At 40.8% G+C, this 15,404-nt stretch overlaps 1 protein-coding gene across 6 annotated transcripts in view; it reads left to right on the top strand.

Moving 5' to 3' along the window:
* klhdc8a (kelch domain containing 8A) overlaps positions 1-15,404 on the top strand; it is a 90,912-nt gene that overhangs the window by 13,293 nt on the left and 62,215 nt on the right. For 2 of the 6 annotated variants that reach the window (XM_085272952.1, XM_085272956.1), the window contains exons 1-2: positions 2,352-2,661; positions 6,116-6,166. The exons of 1 other annotated variant lie outside the window; for it this stretch is intronic. The gene's annotated coding sequence lies outside the window, so the exon portion shown is untranslated. Of the gene's footprint in view, positions 1-2,351; positions 2,662-6,115; positions 6,167-15,404 lie in introns of those variants that run through there. 3 more of the 6 variants (XM_085272953.1, XM_085272958.1, XM_085272957.1) reach the window with 2 other exon arrangements.

Below are 15,404 nucleotides of genomic sequence, written 5' to 3' on the forward strand. Positions count from 1 at the left end.
GTGACTAGGAAAAATTGGTGGTTGCCTGGTGACTGCTTTCATTTTTTTCACTAATTACAAGCATTTACAGAGACCAGATGTTGAGCATGCAACACTGTCAACCCTCTGGTGGGAGGCAACCATAGACAGTATTAAATTCTCCGGATGTGCTGTCCCCATCTTAGTAGCAGATAACACAGACGTGACGATGAGCAGTGGGTCTAACTGTGAAACTGCATATTTATTGACTAATGACTTGTGATTGGCAAGTCATCAGCCAAAGAGCATGTGGTTTTATGCCACAGACAATTCTCAGACAATTCTTGAAACATAATATGACCAAGATTTAAGCATTTATTTATTTATTTTTTATTCAACTTGACCCAAAACAAATTACGGAGCCCATAAATTCATCAGGAAAGTGTTTTTATAGAGATAGAGACAGAAACTGTTTTTTCTATTCAACTACAGGGGAAAAAAAAGCTTTTGCAACCACAGTGTTTGTCACAGCATCAGGTCTTTGACTGTACTGTTTGTAAAAAGGAATTTATATTTCAGATCTCTGAGGTTCTGGCTGGACTCTGAATGTAAGCAGTTAACGTGAATGTCTGTGTAACAGATTTGTGATTTTGGTATATTTATCAGTTAATTACTGTAATATCGCAAACAGATTTAATGTAACTGCCAACTTGGCCCCATTCAATCACAAACTGATCGCAGACCGAAAGGCGACTGAGTCATTCGCATTGCTGTTCTTTCGCCATCTCGATGCAGCAAGGTTACTTTGAAGTTGGCAACTGATTCAAACAGTTGCAGACCTCAACCTCCCATATTGTCACGGCGAGTGAGATGAGCCGTATAAAAATAATAAATGAGGATCCAATTGCAGGCAGTAGTGGAGGAGTGAAGGTGGTTTATTGGACACGAAATAAATATAGACAAACAGCAAATGGAGCACGAACTAAACTAGACTGGAGACAACTAAACTACTGAATACAAACCGGAACTCAAACATGAAGCAAGGTGGACGACGGTACAAGATGGTGACGGCAGGGAAACACACAGATGACGCAGGGTGGAAACACAGACGGACCAGCAACAACAATGACGGAAGACATGACTTAAATACACAGAGAACCACAGGGGAATTACACACAGGTGGTGGACACAGCTGGGAATAATCAACAAGACGAGACAAAGGTAAAAATGAACACACTCACATGAGACGCAGACCTTCACAATAAAACAGGAAACAAAACACACTTTACTAAGACACAGACTAGACAGAGACAGACTTGAAATGACATATGAAACTAAACCCACATCTTAGACCCAGATAAACAGAAACATGGAACTCTAAATAGACATAAACATTACCATAACACGACAAGAGAACAAGAACACAATCCCTGATGCAAACATAAATCAAAACACAATAAACTCAAAATACTGGGTCCAACGGACCCAGAACCGTGACACATATGCTGTGCATGCTTTGTATTCTGGGATTCAGCAAGGTACTACATGCATGAAAAGATCTGTTGGGCTAGCAAAAAGCCATGAAATGAACTTAAACTCTCCATGTTCTCTGATAGTTCTGAACACAACACCTTTTTCCTGTTTTCACTTTTACTCCTCCTGCCCCAGACACATCTGTCCCAAAAACCAGACTGAATTTCTAATGTAGTTTTAAGTGATGCATTTTGGTTTGCTTGGATTTCTCGCTGTGAAAAGAAACCAAATCACAGTAAAAACCGAATCAGACCAGACTAAATGAACTATAGGTGTGAAAACGCCTCAAGTACTGAAACTAACTCAGTATGAGCTAAGTATAGTGTGATAAATGTCAATATATTTGGCGCAATAAGATATTGTGACCTAACTTACAATCTTGTGTTGCATTTCTTTTATTATAACATCAATAGCAGCACAAAAGTGTAGCGCGTTGCTTCTAAGCCTATCTGAGTTGAGCAGAAGCTCAGCACACCTAAACAGAATGCAGCCATCATTCATTATTTTGATTCCAGCTCTGCATTTCCTGCTTTGATGTAAAATATCATAAGAAAAAAGATCAGCTAATGTTAGTCCGTCTGTGCAGGGCTATGTCTGCTCTAGAAAATAAGATCTAAGTATGCTTTAAGGAGATCAAATAGATATCAGTGAAACTGGAAACTGCATTTCCTAATTTATAACAGCGCCACGTCCATAAAGTATTCAGACCATCTCCTCATCTCAGCTAATCTTCTGCTCCTGTCTATAAGAGACGCAATGTCTTTCTCTTCCACTTCAAACACTTCAAGTGTGTCAGTGGGCTCTCCTGTACCAAATATAGGTTAACACACATGCCCCCCCCCTTTCGGATTATACCGTCACATACGAATATGAACTTGTGCGATGAAAACTGGAGATGAATGCTTCATCTCTGACCCACATAATGGCGATATATCAGGCTGGGTAAACGGATCTGAGCCGTGTTACCGCCTGCTCCTCCGCTGTGAGCTCCCGGTGCGGTGGGAGCTTTTAGCGGCGCGCCTCGTCTCTCATCTTCCTCCGCCTGGACCTGACTCTCCTCTTCCATCCTCTCTTCCTCTCTCCCTCTTTCCATCTCGGTACCAGAGGGAGGAGAGGAGGGAAAAACTGAGGCGACACACGCCGGGAAAAGGGGCGACGGAAACGGGAAAAGTAAGTAGCTCCGGAGGGGGAAATGAATGGAAGCGTTATCGCTCTCCCTGATAGACGTGACTCCCGGCTCAGTTGGGAAGTAATGCTGGTACTTTAGCTAGCGCCGTTTCAGGACTCGTTCCATTATTCAGGCGACACGATGGAAACCTCGAGAAAGTTACCTGCTCTTAACTTCAGCTAGTGGCTGTGACTTGGGTATAAGTAGGCTAGCGGCTCCATAGTGTCCGGTAGGCTAACATAAAAACTATTTTAAGAGAACCTCACACATTCATTGTCCCTTGAGAGTAACTGTTGTGTTAACTGAGGTGCTTTTATGTCTTATACCAAACTTATTACTTCTTCCAAACCCTGACTTTACACATTGAAATATAGTTTTTTGTACATCCTTAAGCTAAAAAACAGCACTTGTCTAATGGTTGTCCAGAGATTTGAAGAAAGGGGAGATATTGGTGATATAGCACTAAAGAATAGCACAGAGTAACAGTGAATGAGAGTCCAATATTATTTAAAAAGTAATGTAGTGAAGCCATGGGCAGCAGAGTGGAAACCTGTGCTGTAAGGTGCACATTCATACAACAATATACCCCAAGTTGCCAATTTATTGGATAAACTTGGTTAGAACTGATGCAGGCTAAAGAAGAAGCGGTGGTTCAGAGGTGGTGGTGCCTGGTTTCTTTAGCATTTATGAACAGCCTGTTTACTTGTTGTCAAATGGGGCCAGTGTAAAAAATATGTGGTACAAGCAGTCTGTGGGCTACTGTTGCTTGTGCTGCTGTTGGGCCATCAGCCAGTCGGAGAGAAGAGCAAAGTTATAACCTACAAAGGGGTGAAGAGAAACAAAGTGTTAAAAACAATGAAAAGTGTCCAGTGCAGTCACAGTGTGTTCGAACTGTATTTTTTAAATCTTTGATGTGTTGTTTTGTGTGCTTCTCCCATTCCTGGTGAACTCTGCTGTTCCCTTCCCTGTTGTGGCCCACTTGTCAACCAGTCAGCGTTCGACAGCTGCACAGCATCATCCATGTTTAGCAAAGTGCAAAAATCAGAAAGTCCTTACTGTCCCTGTATTTAGGAATACAATGAAATTTGAACTTCTGCTCCTATTTGCTGCAGTAAAATAAATAAACACATGTAAACATAACAAACAGTTTTCATATTACACATAATAATATGCATAATGCATGAAGTAGCATCAAGTGCAAGATAAACATGCTAGATAAAAAACTGGGAGTTATTTGGGGATTTTGAAGAACTGTACAGGAGCAGGTTTGCATCATTTGAAAACCCCTCTCCATAGACAAATACCTACTCAGACAGAGTTGCCATACACACACAGGCCTGCCAAGCTAAAGGTTATGAGGGTATGGACTGGGGATTCTTATAGATGGCTATAACTAGGGGATGAAATGTTACTATACTAATAGTACACTTCTCTTGCACTTCTCTAATTAGTTTTAACCTAAAGCTGTACACTCAAACCTCCATCAAGGTATGGTTAATGTTGAGGTATTATTAGGTTCCCATAAAGTTGTAACTGACTTGGACTGTTTACCTGTTTTTTCAAAGTTCACTAGTTCTCTTTCCCCAAACTTTTTCCACAGTCTGTGAAATAATGATTGATGATGATGGATCCATTGTTACAGTCCTCATGACAGTGATGACAGTGAATATAACGACCTTCCAGGCCTTATCTCAAAAGGTCACTTACTCAATATTCACCACGCTTGTCTGTCTTCAGTCTGTCTAGGTTCAGGCTCAGCACAGATGTAAAGGAGGAAGAATGACATTTCTTCCCTTCTCCCCCAGGGAGATTGTCACTCTTCTATTTTACTCTTTGCTCCAAAGTTGGAAATTCTCAGCTCAGCTTACACTTACATAAATGTCGAAAAACCCCAGGAGAGACATTGGTCCCTTTGCTCAGTGTTAACTACTGTTTCAAGTCTAACAACTACCATGTCAATTGGCAGAAGACAATTTATTTAAAGAGTGATCACCCCTTGGTGGCCATTGAAGAGGCTGCAAGTTTAGACTTGGTCACGCAGGTCACATGGGCCCAGAGACTAGCTGACGAACCCTGCCAACCCAGACACTAGGGAAAAATGTGTGTTCCTCGACTGGTTGGGAAGTAGTTGCTGGAGGTTACTGGTTGCTGCCAGGTAAAATCTGTTGCAAGAAAGGTGCTGCACCAAAGACCATCTTGTAATTGCTTTGGTTGCGAGCAGATTACAGTGGTTGCCGATAGTTTGCGTAGAAGATGCCAACTTGTCTGCAAACACTCAAAAACTAACCACAGAGGTGTAGTTACTGTTGGGGAAACCTGCAGTCAGCCGAGACTGAAGAAGTCACTTGGATGAGTGATGAAACGTTTCTCCCACTGAAAACGCTGCGTCCAGATGAACAGAATCAACCTTTTGGGATTAACTCACCTGGATGAGCATGTATTAAGATACTGTCGAAGAAGAACATTATGGAAAAACTTGACTAAAATTGAGTTTTAGTTACACTAAAATAAACAGGTTTACTGCATTCTAAAACTGAAAATTTAAGGTTTATCATCTTATTAACATCTGCCTGCAACCTCTTTCTTATCCACCTGTCATGCTTCTCCCTGAATCTGCAGCCCTTCAGTTCCTCAGCTCTGCTCTTCAGGCCTGAAACCCATCTGGTTTCTGCTCTGCATTTTACTCTTTATTTGCTCAGATCAATTCTCCACACTCAGCTATGTTTTCCTTGCTGCTCCACAGAGCCAGAACCACACCACACCGCAGATTAAAGACACACGTCCTTCGTGTGTCTTTAATCTGCTCTGTCACGGCTCAATGTTCCATCTGCGACCTGCAGTCCACTAGCTACTACGTTAGTGATAACTGATGACTAATTTTGCTATCGGATAATTGCTAATAGTTAAAAAACTAACTTAAATGTGTGCATCAGCCAGGTTAACATTTCTGATTACTGTTTAATACTTCAATGTTGTTGAAACCGGAGCTTTACTGACCTCTTTAAATTAATGCTACTGTGTTGTTCAGTGTTATGAATATTAACTACTCTGTGCCTGTCTGTGTGCAGCAGTGCTGTAAAGTTATGTGTCAGCTGGAGGAGGCAAAGATGGCACTGTTAGCATCAATATTGTTGCAAATGAAAATAGTAATTTGATATTAATTTTAGCATTGATTCACATTTGAGCATAGATTGTTTTTGACAACTCATCTGTAAGTGTCTATTGTAGCCAGCCAGGGACCAGTGAACTTAATCAATGGAAAGCCCATCACATGCCCAAATGGCCTGCAAATGGTCAGTCCACTTGCCTAACATGCTATTTTAATGGTCCCATGGTCCCTACTAAACAGACAAACGAGTTTGAGTTGGTGCAATCTTTGAACAGGTCATGAAATCTGAGGATTGTATAAGACAGTGAGGTGCAGAGTTTTAAAGTGCCAACTTCTTGACTTCACAGGTGAGGCTGAGAGATTACCCAGAGCTTCCTCTGTGGGATTCCAAACTGAAGGTAGTGCCATTAGTTTTCTTCTAGTTGGAAGGTCTCACCTCCAACACCTCTGCTTTTCTTTCACTACACCTTCTCTTCCTGCTCGCATCTTTTCCTGTCTACACATGCATTGATTGGTTCCTTGTGTGCGCACACCCACATGCTCAGACACACACATAAATAGCATTTCAGCCAATTGTTGTGCATAGCTCGCAGTGGTGCATTATGTTAAATCAATGCCTGCCTCGCTGTAACACCAGCACACCCATTATTCGTAAGACAAACTAAGGACAGAGCTCCTTCCTATTGATGTTAGCAAGAAATTTACAACTGATAATACTGTGTGTGCACACATGTGTGCGTCAGTGTGTGTGTCAGTCAGTGAGTGCTGTTGGGATGATGAGCCATCATCCCAACAGCCTGACAAGGCAAATGGCACTTAAAAATATCAGTCTGGCAGTAGGTCTCCAAAGTCACAGTTTTGTTTGACAGCTGGTAGCACATGCTTTGGGTGATATGGTTGTGTTACAAAACACACAGTAAACATGTATGTCTATGCAGAGTGAACTATTTTACATTGTTCACCAGCTGTATGAAGAAACTCACCAAATGAACAACAGATAATAACATTTTGCCTAAAATCAATGTAACAGTGAATAGTCACATTAGTTTAGTTTGTATGCACTTCAGCACAGAGTCAGTCTTTTTTGTCATTTTTGCTGTGAAGTAAACAAAAATTCATTTGCAGGTAACATTTCTTTAACTTGATAGTAACAGTAAGGACACTGTACACTGTAAAAAAAAATCCTACAAAAACAGTAATATTCTGGCAGCTGGGGCGCCAAAATAATACCATAAAATAACAGAAAATAACTTTCCCATGAAAATACGGTTATTTTCAGTAATGACAATACAGTTTGTTGCCCTAATTTTACATGGGATTTTGCCCTTTTCAAGTGCTTTTAAACATTAAATTAGGAACATTTTAATGTGATTAAACAATGAAATGACCTATAAACAAGGTCAATGAATGCGGCAATATGAATAATAATACTTAAATGTACAGAAATATACAGTTAACAGTTGGTTTAAATAATAATGGATTGCATTTATATAGCGCTTTTCGAGACCCTCAAAGCGCTTTACAATACCACTATTCATTCACTCTCACATTCACACACTGGTGGAGGCAGCTACAGCTGTAGCCACAGCTGCCCTGGGACAGACTGACAGAGGCGAGGCTGCCATGTCGCGCCATCGGCCCCTCTGGCCATCACCAGTAGGTGGTAGGTGAAGTGTCTTGCCCAAGGATACATCGAGAGTGTCTGAGCCGGTGCTCGAACCGGCAACCTTCTGATTACAAGGCGAACTCCCAACTTTTGAGCCACGATCACCCTAAATAACATTATTTGATGTAAAAAAAGTTCATAAGAATCATTTTATATATTTTTCCATAGCATTACATTTGAATTTAACAGTTCAATCTTTCAAATAACGGACAAATATTTGTGAAATTATGATACATTTGTGAATGTATTTTAACAATCTAAATATGCATATGTACACACAAATATATTTAAAAAACAAGAAAATTATGTTTTATTACATTTACAGTGATTTTACGTTAATTTACATTTGAAATGTAAAATCACTGTCTATTTATGTAAATTTAATGATATTCTAGAAAAACACTACAAAACTGTAAAATGCACAATAAAATACTTTTATATTACAATTTTTTTACAGTGTAGTCCTGTAGTGCCTTGAATGCCTCACAAACTGTGTCTGGGAGAAACATTTTCATGTCGCGTTCACTCATCTTGTGAATGATTTTCTGAAATATAAAGTGAAACTGCAGGATTCTTTCACATCTCTTTAGTAAATCAGAAAATAAGCAGGGGAAAAACTGCAGGGCTGCACATGTTTTAACAAAAGGTTCTTATCTTAACTAAACAGTCGAAGCATCGGGAGCAGGATTAGCAAACACTAGGTAATGAACTGTGTGTGTGTGTGTTTGCACAAAAGTCCCCAGGTTAGATCTTTCCTGCTGATGACACAAATTGGTTGCTTTTTTGAGTTTTTGTTTTTTTCTTTTTGTAATATTGGCCTGTAGCCTCGTTCTGCTCTGTTATGTATGCAGTTTACTGAAACCAGAGTGTAGCCTGGCTTACATGACTCTGTTTTTCTGCTGCAGCCTCACATGCACCTGCGCTGCTTCTGTTTTTGGCTCATTGTTGCTGTCCTCATTATCTGTGCCCGAGGACATTTCAGGCCGAACTGTATACCCGTCAGCCAGTATACAAGTCAGTATATCTGATTACTGTACTCTCAGCACTGTCTTCATACTGAGTAGCATGGCAGCTGAGTTAGCGGTGATATGGAAACAAGTAGTGTCTCCACCTATGGTAGTTGTCTAGTTTGTTGAATACATGGCTGGCAACAGTATTGTATTCACTTAAAATAATGTCATGGGGTCACAGTTGAGTCTATATTTCCCACAGTTAGGCTCTGTTGGTGGTTTTAGTTGTGGTGCATGTCCATGTGTGGAGTGTGGAGTGTGTGTGCCCAAAAAGAGGTCAAGGTTTTTTCTTTGTAGAGAAATAATTTTGCTTGCCAAAGGCATTTTAACCAGCACCAAAGAAAACTCACAAGCAGCAAAGTGATAATGTTTTAGAATGAAAAAAACAAACAAAAATCAAGCGGTGTGTGGATGTGTTTAATTACATCATTCAACAAGCAGCACATACTTGGTGTGTTGGTCTTCTTAGAGGCCAGCTCTTCTTTATCCCACAGCTGGTGGATCAGCAAGCACAGATGTAGTGATCTGGTTTTGACAGGGTCCCACTTTTACACTGATAGTGACCTGAGTGCTTCATTAGAAACACTAGAGCCCAGCTTCTCCCAGCAGTATATTACAAGGTGGCCAACACGCACTCATGTCAAACTCCATGTTTCAGCACCAGCGTAACATCGTAAATGTTGAACTGAAGACTAATAGTCTCTCTAGTTTCACACCGTTTTCCAGGCTTCTTTTTTTCACTGCTAAATCCTGATTTTATAACAAAAAGAGGTTCACTGACAAAATCTCCGGCCACACTTTAAAGTCTTGGTGATTCTGTGATTTCAGCAGTATTCACATGTTGAATCTTCACTCAGAGGCACAGTGTGAAGTCCTATCAGGATAAAACTTCTTGTTAGCGGCTGTACTGACGATTTGTAGTCAACAGTTCTTTAGGTTTCTACATCGGTCATGAACTGTCTGAGTAACAGTTTAAAATGGAGCGTTTCAGACAGAGGCTGAATGAAGGTCCTGCAGCAATGTACAGTATAAAGACACAAGTGTGTTCAAAACTCTAAAATGTAACTTTTCTAGTTATAAATACATTTTCACAGCTGTTTATTCAACTGACAAAGATGCTTTTTTATCGTTACCAAAGTTGTACCACAGCTTCCTGTGTTTGATGAGGTGCAGTTTGTGTATAATCTATTCAGTAATAGTCACAAATAGCAGAACGATGCAAATTTCTGTCTATTTACTCAACACAGACTCATTGCTGTTGGATTGTAATTCTGAGTGTTTCGGTGGTGACTGAGCATGGTAGTAAGCCAGAAATAACCCAGGAAGTACACAGCGTACTTTATTTAATGAATTATGAAGTAAAATAATAGATATTTAGATTACTTACAGAGCAATCAACAGTTGTGGACTGCAGCTGATGCCAGTAGTTCTGTGTAAGCTTGGTGTGCTCAGCTTGTGTTACTGCTTTCAAAAATTGATATTTATTCAACCACAGCAGTGGTAGTTACTTTACCACAGGTAACCTGTTAGAGTACTTTGTAGTGTAGTTTGTTCAGAGTCTTTTACCCTGTGGCGTGAAACCCATACTTTCGGCTTGACAGCTCATTGAGAAAGGATATAGTACTCTAAATGCAACACTTTGTACGGTGCCACACCCAACACACCTGATAAAGCGGTTACACACACACACACACACACAGTCTCACGTTATTTTTGTGTTGCTCACTTCTTTTCCGAGCGTTTCAGTGGAGGGTGTTGCACTTAGTCGGTGGCTGATAAATCTTTTGCCGCTCAGCAGGTCCGTAATTACATCTGACCTGGTTCAGCCACAGCAACACGAAGTGGAAGAAATTTGAATTTCTTCAGGTCAGGTCAGAGACTTACTTTGGTGAGTAAAAATGGTCTGCTTGAACTCACAGTACACAGCTTGCTAAATTACTGTGTGCAGCACTGGAGCTAGTGATCGTCAGGGACCTGTAATGTTAGTCTAAGTCTTCTTCTGCCTAACAAGGTGAATGTTGCTGTACCACAGCAGGTGAGCAGCGTGTTACTGCGCATCGGTCTGTGGGACAGGGGGAAAAAACATGCCAGCCTGCTTGCTGGGTTAAAATTTTCAAGTACACTAACCTTACCTCCTGCTGATTTTATATCCATACGCCCAGAGGAGGGGTGTTACACAGTCCTGCACCCTTAAACGCATCTCCTACACCTAAACCGTTTCACTCTTTATAGAAGTGCAGCCTGAAAACAAATGCCCTCAATATGCACAAATGCGCTCACTCTGAAAGTCACCCACTTAAATCTTTAAAGGCTAGAAGTGCAGCTAACACACGCACACGCACACGGACACACACATACACACACACATATTAAACGATGCTGCAGTAAAGGAACCGTTAGGGAGTTAATTCCAATTCTGCTGACAGTAGATAGGTTTTACCATTCTCTCTCACTATCACATAGTAATTACTTATAAGGCCACAGGGATTATGATGTCCCCAACTCCCCTCTGTAATAGAGCTCTTGCTCCATATAACCCTTTAGCTTTGCTTCCCAGTGTCTATCATCCCCCTAATTAAGCTGTCCCTCCCTCTCATTATCGCTGTATGTAATATCCTCCAACCATTAACTTAGCCCACTTCACCCACTCCTCACCATTACTAACCCCTCCCCCCTCTCGCTTCTCCTTCAGTTTTCCTGTCTTGTTTTTGTGCTTCTCGCTCCTGCTCTTTTCTTCACTCAAGCCTTCACACCACTGCCACACTGCATCAGCTTGGTCTAATTCTACTCCTACACAGCAGTGAAAGGAAGCAGAACCACAATGCCCTGAATATACCCGTGTTTGAGTTCGGGGAGTGGGGGTTCGGGGTGGGGGGTGCGTCTTCACTGACACAATACAGTACAGAGATAATTCAATATGCATTGGCCTTACGTAATCAGCCACGTTTTTCGGTGCAGGCACATCATGTCCAAGCATGCATCGTGCTTCGTTTTCTCAGCTCTGATCATGTTTGCTGTTTCCTAAGTGCCTGCGTCTATTTCCGTCTTGTCTCCATGGCTCCTGTCGCAGCCACATACAAAATGCAGTTGCATCTTCAGATGAGTTGATCCACAGCTTCAGCGTACTCCAACTCTCAGCTGAAAACACATTGAGACGTTTGTGCATCTGAGCATCAAGGCACGACTGTGTGTGATGAACGTCCCCTGGGATCTGTGTCCTGTTCTTTGTTGACTCCATAGTCCGCTGTTTCCTTATTGGTGGCTTTTGAACAGTTCCTTGTTGTATTTGAGTCTTGATAGCTCAGTTAAAAACAAACATCTTTATTAGTTGACCTATGAAGATAATGAAAAGTATTCTTTTCTAAGGACTGTGTAGCTCTATCTCTGTAACTGGAAAAAAAACACCCTAAAAATGGAAAAAGCAGGAAATGTGTACCGATTTCTAGGGTTGTGTTTGTTTTTATTTGTTGTTTTTTTTTGTTTTCATTTGTTTTATGTACATTTTAATTATCCCTTCATTCTTTTCATTTGCTCTCTACTTTGCTTTGACTGACATTTTCCTTGTCTGAATTTCTACTTCACTGCAACTTACTGGTATTCAGGAGTCTTTCACCCTCAATCATTTCATAAGCAGTTTCATTCTTTCACAGTTTTTAGACTGCATGACTCAGGGCATTATCATTCCCAACGCGTAATATACCGACGATTTGTCACACCCGAGGCGTCTCATAGTAACGCAAAAGGTATCCGTCCACGTCCTTATAAAGCGCCCTGGGTTCTCACTATACTCCAATATAGCAGAGGCTCAAGCTGTCCATTCCAACACAAACACATGATAAATCAACAGTAAAATAGCTTCATGTTGTGGCCGTTACAAAGTGTATTCCAAGCTGATTCAGGATCTGAAAGTGAACAGATTAAGGTAATAGTGCTTTGTTATTATTATTATTTTTATTTCTCATGTATAGATTCATTCCCACCTAGAGCAGGTCGATATGACCAAAAATTTTTTTTTTCAAATATAATTTGAAAATTTGCGATAACGATATAACTGACGATATAATTGACACTAGACAAAATACTTTACAACTCCACAACTTTATTAGTGCAAAAAAAAATCAATGTATTTTCACTTAAACAAGCAGCTGATTTTTATGTGCATTAAAGTTATATAAAAATTTAACAGTGCAAATGCAAATTCCTTGCTGACAGTTTAACCAAAAGGCATTTCCAGTGGAAATTGGCCGACATATCCTCAGCATAACCATGTATAATATCCACAAAACTTACAAAGAGGTTATACACACACAATACGGTAATATTATGTTGAAACACAGTACGTATCACTCCGCGAGGCTCCTGCCTACGATAGCCGTAATGCTCCGACAATCCATCAAGCGGTGCGGGTTTGTAGCTTAGCAAAGTCGTACTAAAACATTTGACAGATTTTCGAGCGCCGTGTACATACAATTGTTTCGAGGTCAGTAAACACAACCAGAATTCATACAAAAGGCACACGGGATTATAAGCACGTGCGCATTCGCTGTCAAAATAAAAGACGTGCACCAGATAAGAAGTTGCAACGCGCGTTTGCGTACACATAAAAGGCACTGTTTTTGTCCGCTAGAGTGGGATTTTCACGGCATATTCTGCACCACATCTCTGTGCATTCATCATTTTTTTTGAAGCCAGCTCACCTCCTGCAACCACTTCTCCGAGAATACGCGCTTCTTTTGCGGTTCGGACTCCTTCTGACATTTCTTTGGAGGTGGAGGAACACCAAAGTAACTGCTTAAAGGAGCTTCTTCGACATCTTTAAGAGTTTTAAACAAATGTCTGTCCTCCTCCAGAAAATCTTATGTACACAAACGCGCGTTGCAACTTCTTATCTTGTGCACGTTTTTTATTTTGACAGTGAATGCGCACCTGCGGACCACTTATGTGCACCCCTGATTATAAGGGGCACTGCCGATTTTCAGAAAAATCAAAGGATTGATTTTAAGTGTGCCGCATTTTCCAAAAAACACGGTAATAACGACGGCCCGCTAGCATGCTCTACCAAAAATAGTGCTTTGTTGTGTATCTGACGGACGAAAGCTAAACCAGTTCCAGCAGCAGTTGCAGCATTTTTACAAACCGATTCTGGTTCATCCGTTTCATTCAACGATCTGCTTTCACCCTTCTCATTCTCTGTCGCCGCCATGCATGTATGAAAATGTGCGAAAATGTGCGTATGAAAACGAGTATGTGTAGTGCGCTCATGCACGTTTTACCCATATTCTATCGCGATATTTCATTTTCTTATCGTTAACATTATACCGATATTCGATATCCGTGAACGATATGATATGGCCCAGCCCTATTCCCGCCTACTCTCATTCCCAATGCGTAAAATAGTGACGATTTGTCACAATCGTAGCTATTTTACGCGTTGGGATGAGAACCTGTTGCATCACTAGGTGCTTAATTTTATATACCTGTAGCAATGAGACTGGAAACTGGAGACTATGTTCACAGTTTTGAACCAGCCACTGTCAGTCCAACAGTCCGTTTTGTTTTAAATTGAACAAAAAGTGAGGGTAAAATATGCTAATAAGCACGGTTTCCAGTCTGTAATGAGTCAGTTTAAGTGATGGTATTGGTGTTGGTAAAGAGCTAGCAAACACAGTCAGCTAGCTAAGTTAGCTCAACCTTTTGTCCAACACAAGAATGTCCTTTTTCTGTGATACTAGATGATGACGCTACACTTACTAGTCATACATGATGCTCTGTGTTAGAGCAGTGTCCAGATGGTTGTGTGCAGCTCTGACTGTTGCTCAACACAGCTTAACAGAAAATCCACCACCTTTTGGTGACCAGCACCTAGCCAAATTCTTAAGGAAGCAGACCACAAAATAAGAAGAAATGACAAAACTCATGGAATCCTGTGACTATCCGGTTGTTCAGTCTGACGTCACTAGCCGGGTCTGGGCCTAAACTCCGCTGCAGGTCCATATATCAAACGATCACTATGGCATTACTGAGAGTTGAAAAACTGTCTAAAGTCTTTCATCTTTAATAAAATGATCAGCGTTCTCCTCTACCAGGTGTAACAATTGAGTTTAACATCCAGGCATCCATGAAAACGGAATTTATGACATTTAACGGAGTTAGAAGTTAGCTTGCTAGCTTCTATCTAAATACAATATAGCATGTCCTGACTGCGGGGTTTTGGAAACAAATTAAAACGTACAGCTCTGTTATCACTTCCAGCATAAATGAAGACAGAAAACTAAACAGCAGTGACGTTTGTAGGGTTACTGAAGTTTGGCTAGCTGGTATATAATGATATGCTACGTGACCGCTAGCGACACAGCTATGTTAGCATAATATAAACAAGCTAACTTTTTTTCCACTCGATAAAAGTTACCGTGAGTGTTCTCGGTGGTCAGGAACAAATGTAATCGCATGGCAGGATGCTGTAAAAGGACCAAACTTCAGCCAGGAGAACAACTGAGATAATCCATCCACAATACGAGGTTAGTCATTCATATACTGCTGCATGGGCTGGGCTGTAGTTACATCCTAAGGTTTTAAAAACTGAGCTTAAATAAATGATTAGCGGTAATAAAAGCCGAGGGAGGTCAACAGTGATCACTGACTGTTTTAGGAGCTTTTTGAGATCAAATAGAAGAAAATACATAACATTAAACATGTTAACAACACAAAAGCCATATTAAACGCAGACTACTTTAGACCCGGAAGTAGGATTCGTCGCGTCATCACTGAACAACCGGATACTGGCTATAACCAGCTGTTATACTATACTGGAAAATGCTGTGAATGGCTGCATCCTGATATAAGAGCATCTTGTCATGTTGTCGACCACACATAAGGATTTACTTCAGCTTTGACACTAAGGATTAGTTTTGTCGTTAAACAGGTTAAATTGGCAGGCAACCTGACGTTAGGTGACTTCTC

The sequence above is a fragment of the Mchenga conophoros genome, linkage group LG5 (genome assembly GCF_057382185.1).
Source record: "Mchenga conophoros isolate Kocher_MC1m ecotype Shallow Benthic linkage group LG5, M_conophoros_male_GT1.1, whole genome shotgun sequence".
Lineage (NCBI taxonomy): Eukaryota > Metazoa > Chordata > Actinopteri > Cichliformes > Cichlidae > Mchenga > Mchenga conophoros.